At 42.3% G+C, this 9,962-nt stretch overlaps 1 long non-coding RNA gene across 3 annotated transcripts; it reads left to right on the top strand.

The window, feature by feature from the left end:
* Window positions 1-534: 534 nt before the first annotated feature.
* LOC308479248 lies at window positions 535-8,476 on the top strand. Of its 3 annotated transcripts, none has more exons than XR_013987575.1 (5): window positions 535-840; window positions 2,794-2,900; window positions 4,388-4,463; window positions 6,348-6,560; window positions 8,291-8,476. It is a non-coding gene; the product is annotated as an uncharacterized lncRNA (long non-coding RNA). The 3 variants fall into 3 exon arrangements; XR_013987576.1 differs by having other exon boundaries at window positions 6,127-6,560; XR_013987577.1 differs by lacking the exons at window positions 6,348-6,560; window positions 8,291-8,476 and adding an exon at window positions 5,645-6,118.
* The last annotated feature ends 1,486 nt before the right edge of the window (window positions 8,477-9,962 follow it).

Below are 9,962 nucleotides of genomic sequence, written 5' to 3'. Positions count from 1 at the left end.
ATACCAGGTGGATTGAATAATTCTCCTTCATAATGGGTTGACACTTAACATTGTTTGCAACAATGATCATTTTCAGTGTGATTTAATAGCTTACTTCTTACCTGAAAAGATAATATTCCTGAGGACACCACGTTGTTTCTACATAAATGGCTTATGCTATTATAAATAAGGAGATGTAATGCAATTACTACAAATTATATGACTGTTAACACTTATAATGAAACCAAAAAGGGTGGAAATTACTCAACTATCATGTAATACCAAACTCAGGGTTTCTGTATGAATATTGTTTTAGGGCACCTATTGCAATTGCCTAGATAAGTATGATGTGTCAAATTGAAGACTACATTGAACAGATCAGTGGGAAATTTGTAGCTTGGCTAACTGGCCAAAAAAATAATAATTCACAGGCAGTAAGAAAAAGGGCAAAATCTGAGTTAAACATAGATTGAATGTCAACTGTTGCTCTGTGAGTCCTTCCAATTGACTGAGCCTCTATGATGTCATAAAAGCCCGGAAGGTGGATATGAAGTTTGTGGGATGTCTGGCTAGAAATTAGTCTTGTTGAGTTCAGCAGGGCTTCCTCCCAGATAAATGGATTTAGGATTGCAGCTTTAGAGAACGAGAGTACACCAGAGAATTATGGATCTGAGGACAAGAAACACAGGCAAAAATGGGAAGTAGATATCCCAAAGAAAGTATGGTGGAAAGGAAAGAATGGGTAGAGGAGATGGTGAGGATGCAGATGTGTGTTTCTTGGGAAGCAGAGTAAAGAAATGAGGAGGCCTGAATTTCCAGTGTGATCCAATGTTCCATGAGTCTTCACATCAACCCCTGCTGGTTAGTGACATTTGTGGGGGAACTGGACATGGCTCTGTTCAGATGCATGCCTCAAAACGTGTGCATGTACTGTTGGTGAAAAGGGTGTAATAAAGTAATGATGGCATTATTTAGAATAAACTAATTAGAATGAAATGTGTCCATAAATGGCATTAGGCTCCCACTTGTACCTTCTATTATGAAACATGCTCCTGAGAAACAGCCCCCTTCATGCTTTTTCTGTCCAAATTACAGCATTGCCTATACTGGATCTGGGATGGAACCGTTAGGCTTCCAGATGAGCTATTTACTGTGGAATCACCATGCCCCAATCACACACACACACCAGGATGTGGCAAATAATGCCATGATTCATATGTAATCCTTCTGCATCTCTTCATTACAGGGCAGTTTTGTTCCTTGCTGACTGCTGATTTGTCCCTATCTATACATATACATGTACATATTCACTGATTCTCTGTGCCTGAAGCAGTTTAGTCATGCTGGCCACATAACCCAGAAAGCTGTCTGTGGACAGACGCCGGCTCCCTCAACCTGAAGACTTAATCGTCCAGGGGTACTTTACCTTTACCTTATCCAAAAAATCAAGGCACATGCAGCTTCAAATCCACATTCAACTCCCATGTGAATGAGCCCATAATCACCCCAGATTCCTCCCAGACCAGAACACAAATGGTTGAAAGTATAAAAAGGTATTTCTTTAAGGAATGTAACATTCAGGACAAGTAGTCTTAATATTCAGAACTCTTTAGTGGCGGCTTCCTTATCTAAAGTAACTTTCTTAAGTTTCAGAACAGCTAGGCTCTTTCAAAGGCTCTAACTGTTCTCCCTGATCTCACTCTCCCTTGTCCCTTCCTGTCCCTGTTGCAGGCACAATTGCCACTCACTGTCATTTTCCAACAGAGACTCTACCAGCCGTTCTCCCCAACTTTCCATTCCACTCCCCTAACGACAATGATTCTCCCACTAGCTCTCCCCTGATCCATATTTTAGAAGCCTTCCGTCTATTACCACTTACAAAGATTTAAAAATAAAAGGAGGGCTTTCCAAAAGTGCATGCAGGCGACACTGCAGAACTAAAAAGAGCATCCCCATTTCAAAAAGGTTGTAACTCAGTGACAGAGCACGTGCTTTTACAGGTTCAACTCTTTGGGTCTCCAGATACGGCGGGGGGGACGACTCCCTGCCTGAAACCCTGGAAAGTCACTGCCTGTCACTGCTGACAATATTCCTAGATGCAAAACCAGAGCTGAGAAGCTATAGGGCTTTTCAGAGTCACAGATGCAATGTGACTACACTAAATTCATTTCTTTGGTGACATGAGAGACTCCAGCACATGCTGATCATTCATGTAATCAGATGTTCAAGTAAATGTGAATGTTATTCGCATGAGGTCATGAGATTTACATGGTGGGCACACAACAAGCTTGGCTAACACGTTCCATATGCCAGAGCAGCAAAACAGACAAAATGTGCAGGGGCTTCTTATCCCTTACACATAAGATCATACCCTGATCTTATGTAGAATTAATTAAGAATGTTTATTTCCCCTCTTCATCTTGGTGGTGTCAGTGCTCAGTCAGGCATGAATCTGTTATCCCAAACCTCTTTTCCTACAGAATGTTAAACACTGCTTTGGATTTCCCAAATATAATCCAGAGAATTATTGGCTTGTGTGCATCAGATTTAACAGGAATAATGGCTCATGGATTCCTCTAAGTTTTGTTTCAGGATACTTGGAACAATTCCTTTAGCTATTCTTAAAAGGAGCGCTGTATGAATGATCTTGAGTTTCCAGACATGCTTTATTTCCCTAGCTTCTTCTTCTTGTTGTTGTTGTTGCTGCTGCTGCTGCTGTTGCTGTTTCTCAATTATTTTCAGTTCTATGCAATGCTATTTTTCTAGAAAAAGAGGTGCTGGAGCTCACTGTGAACTTCTCCCTTGTTCTCTTAGAATGGCAGCGATGCCCACCTGGCTTACCTGAGAGGTGCCAGAGCTAAGATCTGGTGGTCTCCAATTGGAAAAAAAGAAAAGAAAAAAGCCCTGGGTCTATGTAACAGGTATTGAATTTTTTAAAAAATAGATGTTGTGCTTCTGTATACTTTGGGACCCTCACCTTAAACCTCCCTCATGTGCTTGGATGGTATTGTTGTTGCTACCTAAGAAGCCATACTTGAATTTTTATATTAGTTTGCCTTCAGCTAAGTCCTACTCAGTGCAGAGTCATTGAAATGAATGAGCCTAAGTCAGTCATGTCCATTCATGGCAATGTCTGTAGTCTGAGTAGGATAAGTGTGGAATACCACCCACTGGATATTGCTATTATAATGCCGCCGCCAGCGTAACAAGATGCTTTTCGTACTCCCTAACCACTTGAAATAGCCGGAAGCACAGCCAGAGCTTCCTGCTATATGTTGCTGAAAGCAGTGAAAGGTTACATTTTCTCAGTTGCACATTATTCAAAACAACAGCCTCCGTGGCACTAGAAGGGAAGGGAGGCATGGGGATGTTTTTATGAATAAAATAAATAAAAATAAGGTGATCTTAAAAGCCATATGTTGGCGTGGTTGTATTTTAGAATGTGTCCACTAACCAGGCAGCTAGAGTGTGCATTATAATGCATATCACGAATAATTGTAGAATTCATTAAGCTTCTCTCAATTGTAATTAAAGCATATTTTTTACCCGTCACCAGCACTTTTTTCAGGGGGTACTGAAGGGTATGCAGTTACCAGCACCTCTTTTTTTCGTTGTTAAAAAGTGTGGCACTTACTGTAACAACTTCATTATGAGTAAGGTAAAGGTAAAGGAACCCCTGACCATTAGGCCCAGTCGTGGCTGACTCTGGGGTTGAGATGCTCATCTCGCTTTATTGGCCGAGGGAGCCGGCGTACAGCTTCCGGGTCATGTGGCCAGCATGACTAAGCTGCTTCTGGCGAACCAGAGCAGCACACAGAAACGCCATTTACCTTCCCACCAGAGCGGTACCTATTTATCTACTTGCACTTTGACATGCTTTCGAACTGCTAGGTTGGCAGGAGCAGGGACCGAGCAACGGGAGCTCACCCCGTCACGGGGAATCGAACCGCCGCCCTTCTGATCGGCACCTATTTTTCTAGCAAAAAAAAAGCACTGCCTGTCACCATGCAAGGAAAGCTCACTGCAAGGAATCAAGTGAGCTAGACAAAGATGCTAGAAAACTATTACAGTAGCAACAGCCAGGGCCACTTCTACCGTTGGGCAGAGTGGGATAACTGTCTCAGGCGTCAGATGCTGATGACATTACCCATTTTATTAGTATTATTTTTTAGTATTCTGTTCATTTTGTAATTAGGATCCTCATTTGTTTTGCTAGTTATTCACTCAATTAGCATTCGTTTCATTATTCATTTCTTGCCTTTTTTATTACTCAAATTACTTTTCTTTCCTTTAGCAGTTTTTTTCTCTCAGTGGCAGCAGCAAGACTAGCTTCTGTAGCTGTTCCTGGTGACTGCCAATCCTTCTCCCAGATTGCTCTAGAATGGTATTTTGGGGTTTTTTTTTAAAGGGTGGCCACTGGAAATGGCCACAGATGAGACAGGTAAGCTTCCCAGACCGACCCAACCTTGAATGATACAAATAAGGTATGTCACATTTGTTCTACTCTGCTTTTGTTTCAGAATGAGTGAAAATGGAAATGAAATGAGCCTGATTTGGTTCGATTTTAACTTCATTCCAAAATAAATGAATGACTGGGTGGACGTTAGAGTGTAAGCGATATATGGAGTGCCTAGATTTAAGTGAATGATTGTGCAGACTTTGGGTTTGCACTAAGCGAATAGATGGGTTTGTTTACTGGCAATCTGTTCAGGTGAGTACACCAGCAAACATGGACAAGCTTCTCCCACTATTAAAGATACCATGGCTCCAAAACCAGTTATGACCTCAACTCAAACATAAGAAGAAAATTCAGTTTGAGCTCTGGGTCAGTTTGAGTTCTCAACCCTATAGGGACTGTTATAATAGAAATCAAGATAGAAAAGATAAGAAAGAAAGAAAGAAAGAAAGAAAGAAAGAAAGAAAGAAGTTTGTTTGCTTGTTTCCTTACTCTGTATGTTCCCACTCAATCGTGTCAATCTGCAGATGTGACACTGTTACTTGTGCCACATAGTACACGTTCTGCATTGGCCTTTTAATGTGGCATCACCTACACGTTAGAACTCCTGGTCTGCTGCCATCAGGCAGGCATCTTCGCCATACTTTTCAAGTGCTTGCTTAAAACATTTTTGTTGAGGAAAGCCTATCCAGACATGCAGATGTTGACCTGTTTTAATCTTCTTTTTTTAGTCTATTGTTAACTTTAACTATATTTTAAATGTGTTTAACTGACTGTTTTATTGGTCATTTAAATAGTTCTTGTAAACTGCCCGGAGGGCTTAAAAAAATAAAAATTAATAATAATAATAATTTGATAAATTAATTAATTATTGGCCCAGTATTGTGGAACACTTTTCCACTTTGCAGCAGTCTTCTTTAATAGTAATATTTAAATATTTGCTGAAAACTTTTCTATGCTACTAGGCTTATGCAGGAGATTATAGAAAAAAATATCTAACAGTTTGCAGGTGATCTGTGATATGTGTGTGTGTGTGTGTGTGTGTATCCAAATGATGACCCACTGGAATGGCCACAAATTATTTTGTGTTTTTATATTGGGATTTTATGTTGTGAAGCACTTTGAGACTTGCGGGTATAGGGCGGTATACAAATGAAATATTATTATTATTATTATTATTATTATTATTATTATTATTATTATTACCAGGCTGCTGAAACCATTATCTGCCACTGGACGAGCATGCTGAGAAGATGATAGAGTTAACCCCTTACTTATTTTTTATAAGACGCTGATCCTCCTTCCTGAAATCTGCTACTATTGCTGTTGCTTTGGAGAGGGGTGCTTCCTACTCCAAATTCCGCTGCCCCTTCTCATGATCTGTGCTTCTGCTGAAAATCCAAAGTGTCATTCACTAGCATCAGGCTCTGGTTCCACATGGGGTAGATGACCAAAGGACAAAGGGGATGACTAGTGTGTAGGATGCATGCCAGTAGACTCAGCACTTGCTCTCACTGTCTAATGGGTGAATAGGATGCTGACATTAGAACTCACATCACCTCTTCCTCTATTTTTCAGCAGCCAGTCAGGGGCTATATGATGATTTGGTAGTACAGAGAGAAATTGTATATCATTCTAATTTCATGTAGGAAGCAAAAGCATTCAATACATCTTGTGTATGTACATTCTAGGAAAATGCATAAACAGAGAAGAAATTGGCTGGCTTAATTCTGAACAGGGGAGCCAAACTCTATAGACTTTTCACAGTGGTTCCATGTACTGAAATGAGCGTTTCAAGAAACAGAGCCAAATTGGAGTTTTCGTTCCCTGCGACTCTAGTTTAGAGAATAGAATCCCTCAATATGCTGTGCAATTTCAAATTCACAAATGTTTTCTTGTTACACTCTCACAGAACAATTTATTTGGATGCGGCTTAGCGGAAAGTGAGTGGGTGCAAATCAGGATGCAACCGTTGTTGTTTCCCTCCCCCCCCCCCTTCACACTCGTACATGAATAAATGACTACAAAACAAAATGATTTTGTAGAAGCAACATCCTCAGTCTTTAATGGTTTCATCTGCATTAAGCTAATCTGTCTAATCGTCAAGCCACAATTCAGCAGAGAGGTGAGCACATTTTAAAAACCCTGCACTTTGTCCCTGTGATCTACATTCTTTGATCAGCTTCTCTGCATTTCAGATATCTGTGAACACACCATCTCTCAAATCTGAAACTTGGGATGTAGCCTTATTTCATAGATCTGGGAAGCTGTGAGCCCTCTCTTGCAGTACTGTGCAGATTGCTTTGGTGCTCTGTCTAGAGCTTATTACACTTCTAGCAAGAATGAGAAGCCCAGGCAGCGGTAGAAACTGTTCAAGGTCACATCCTCACCCCATACATTTGAGGCAACGGCTTCCTCCAATGAATCTAGGGAACTGTAGTTTGTTAAGTGTGCTGGGAATCGTAGTCCGTGGAGGTAAACTACAATTTTTGGGGGGGAACTATGTGCTTTAAATTTATGATGTGACAAATGGAAAACAGCAGAATGTGCGATAAAAGGTAAAGGTAGAGGACCCCTGGACGGTTAAGTCCAGTCAAAGGCGACTATGGGGGTGTGGTGCTCATCTCGCTTTCAGACCGAGGGAGCCGGCGTTTGTCCACAGACAACTTTCTAGGTCATGCACCGTTTCTGGTGCAACAGAACACTGTGACAGAAACCAGAGTGCATGGAAACGCCGTTTACCTTCCCGCCACAGTGGTACCTATTTATCTACTTGCACTGGTATGCTTTCAAACTGCTAGGTGATAATGGAGAGCAAAGCATTGGGGGGGGGGCCCTCTTGTCCTACGATGGCAGTAGTAGTATTTAAGAAATCAGTTTGATACAATAGCTCACCATTGAACAACCACCTACATTTAAACTGTATTTTCGCAGAAGTGCCTTTGCTTGTGTGCATAGATAATAATGCTAACAGGGGATGGCATCTTGTTTTCCTCTTATGTTCACTGAGGGGAAAGGCAGGCAGCAAGGCTCATGCATCGCAAGTGCCCTCCATGTATGATAAATGTATAAATCAGAAGTTTTCAACCTTTTTGAGCCCACTGATCACTTGACCAACTACATTCTTTCTGCGGCTCCACTGTGGGGAAATGCACTCCGAGCCTCAGAGGCCCAGTTATGTCACCCCTTGCTTGCAGAGCCAGCAGCCTCTCACCCCTTTTTGAACACCTTCCCTTGTGAAATGTTCCCTTAGCCTCCTCTCCCCTCTCCTTGGGAGGCCTCCAGGCAGCCCCAGAACCACCATTTGCTTGTGGAGCTTGTAGCCAAGGCAGCAGCAACAAAAAGCCAAGCTTTTGGGAGGCAGAGATGTGAAAGGGCATCAGGGGAGGGAGGGAGGGAAGGAAAGAAGCAAAGAAAGAAAGAAAGAAAGAAAGAAAGAAAGAAAGAAAGAAAGAAAGAAAGAAAGAGGGACATAGGCCAGTGTTGTCTGCACAACCCCTGACCATCATTCAAGGCACCCCAGAGTGCCACACCACACTGGCCTCTGGTATAAATGTATTTTAATCTCACTTTTATCCCATCTATTAAAAGTATTATTGGTTTTTATCTTGAGGCTGCCATCCTGGATACGTTTCTTTGAGAGCAGATGCTACTGAACACTTCAGAGTAAACATGCATAGGACTGCAGTGTGAAATGCAACAACAAAATTACATAAAAGCAAGGTGTCATTAATGTAGGAGAAGAGGTAGAGATTTATGTGGGGAATATTCAGAGAGGGAAGAGCTGAATATCTTTAAATGTTATTTTCAGATCCCATTTTTTAAAAATTTCTTATGTGCTTTTGTTTTATTCAGATGTGGTGGTTGCGTGCATTTGCACCATAAAATGGAAGGAAAAGGCGATTTAAAGAGAAAACATCTAGCTCCTCTCTGCTGCCTCATATTCTAAAATGGAGCTGGTGTGTTTGTCAAGCATCACTGGGGCTCAGTAACAAAATATGTATGCGATAAGGAGGACAGAATAAACTGCATTGTTAAAGAGCAATGGGTAAGGTCTCTGCAAACCAATATTAAACATTAGACGTTAGATATCCTAGGTGGACACCCTTTCCACATCAACTTCCCCCTGCTAAGGATATATGGAATATGCGCATCAATATGCCCCAAATGCTAGAGCACATCCTGTTCTCTACATTGTACCTATTTTGGATGCTAAATTGCCAGATTGATTTCTTTGGTACCAGTCTTATCGCTGCGCTGAGAGTTTTAACATTTTATAAGTTCTGGAAATGATAGCATTTGGGAACTAAATATGCATGACACCCTGAAAATAAATACTTCCGTTAAATATAAAATTGTGTTTTCTACGCTGCAAGAAAATGTCCATTAGGGAGGCATGATTTTTTTTTTCCCCCACAGTGGCAGCAATCCATAGAAGTGCTTTGCTCAGGCACCATAACCCACTGTAATATGCGTTATATGTCTCAATATACCTCCCCCTGTTGCACATATGTCATTTCAGGCAGGTCATGAGCTGAGCTACCAGCCAGCTTCATCACCCAGAATTGGCATTGGGACATATCAAGCCTTTAGCCACCATCAGTTCCTATGGGGCAGGGCTATTAGCTCTCAGGTACAGTTTCCAGGGACGCGGGTGGTGCTGTGGGTTAAACCACAGAGCCTAGGACTTGCTGATCAGAAGGTCAGCGGTTTGAATCCCTGCGACGGGGTGAGCTCCCGTTGCTCAGTCCCTGCTCCTGCCAACCTAGCAGTTCGAAAGCACGTCAAAGTGCAAGTTACCTTCTGGTGGGAAGGTAAATGGCGTTTCCATGTGCTGCTCTGGTTCGCCAGAAGTGGCTTAGTCATGCTGGCCACATGACCCGGAAGCTGTATGCCGGCTCCCTCAGCCAATAAAGCGAGATGAGCGCTGCAACCCCAGTGTGGGTCACGACTGGACCTAACGGTCAGGGGTCCCTTTACCTTTACCTTACAGTTTTCAGGTATGTTTAAATCCCACTCAGCCCTCTCTTTCCCCCCAGAAATTAACCATTATCTCAGGCTCCACGTCCCATATTATTTTGCCTCCCTGAAAGGTTTTTTCTGAACATAAATTACAGAGGGATGAAATGTGTGAATGGGCAAATCATGTCTTCTCAAAAAAATAAAATAAAAAAATGAGTTGCAAGCTTTTTATCTGCTTGCAAAAATATAATGGCCAGGTCAGGTCTGGCCCTCTCCCAGCCGGTGCCCCAGCCACCTCCTCTTTCACATTTAGCAGAAGCTTCATATGTAAAAATGTAATGGACGAAGGCCTGCCTGGCATAGGTGCCAACTGCTTGGGGCCCTGGGTGCTCGAGCACCCACAAAGTTCCCCATGAAGGGGCCAGGCACCCACAAATTTCAGCGCCAGGGCCAGGCGTTCTGCATGGCACCCATGGCCCTGGGCACCCACGATTGTGGGGTCATGTTGGCACTCCTGTTGCCTGGCATGGGAAGTAAAGAGTGGGGGAACGGTTATCCTGCTTGA

The sequence above is a fragment of the Podarcis pityusensis genome (genome assembly GCF_964106645.2).
Source record: "Podarcis pityusensis genome assembly, chromosome: 1".
NCBI lineage: Eukaryota > Metazoa > Chordata > Lepidosauria > Squamata > Lacertidae > Podarcis > Podarcis pityusensis.
This window is presented reverse-complemented; position numbering and strand designations above follow the sequence as displayed.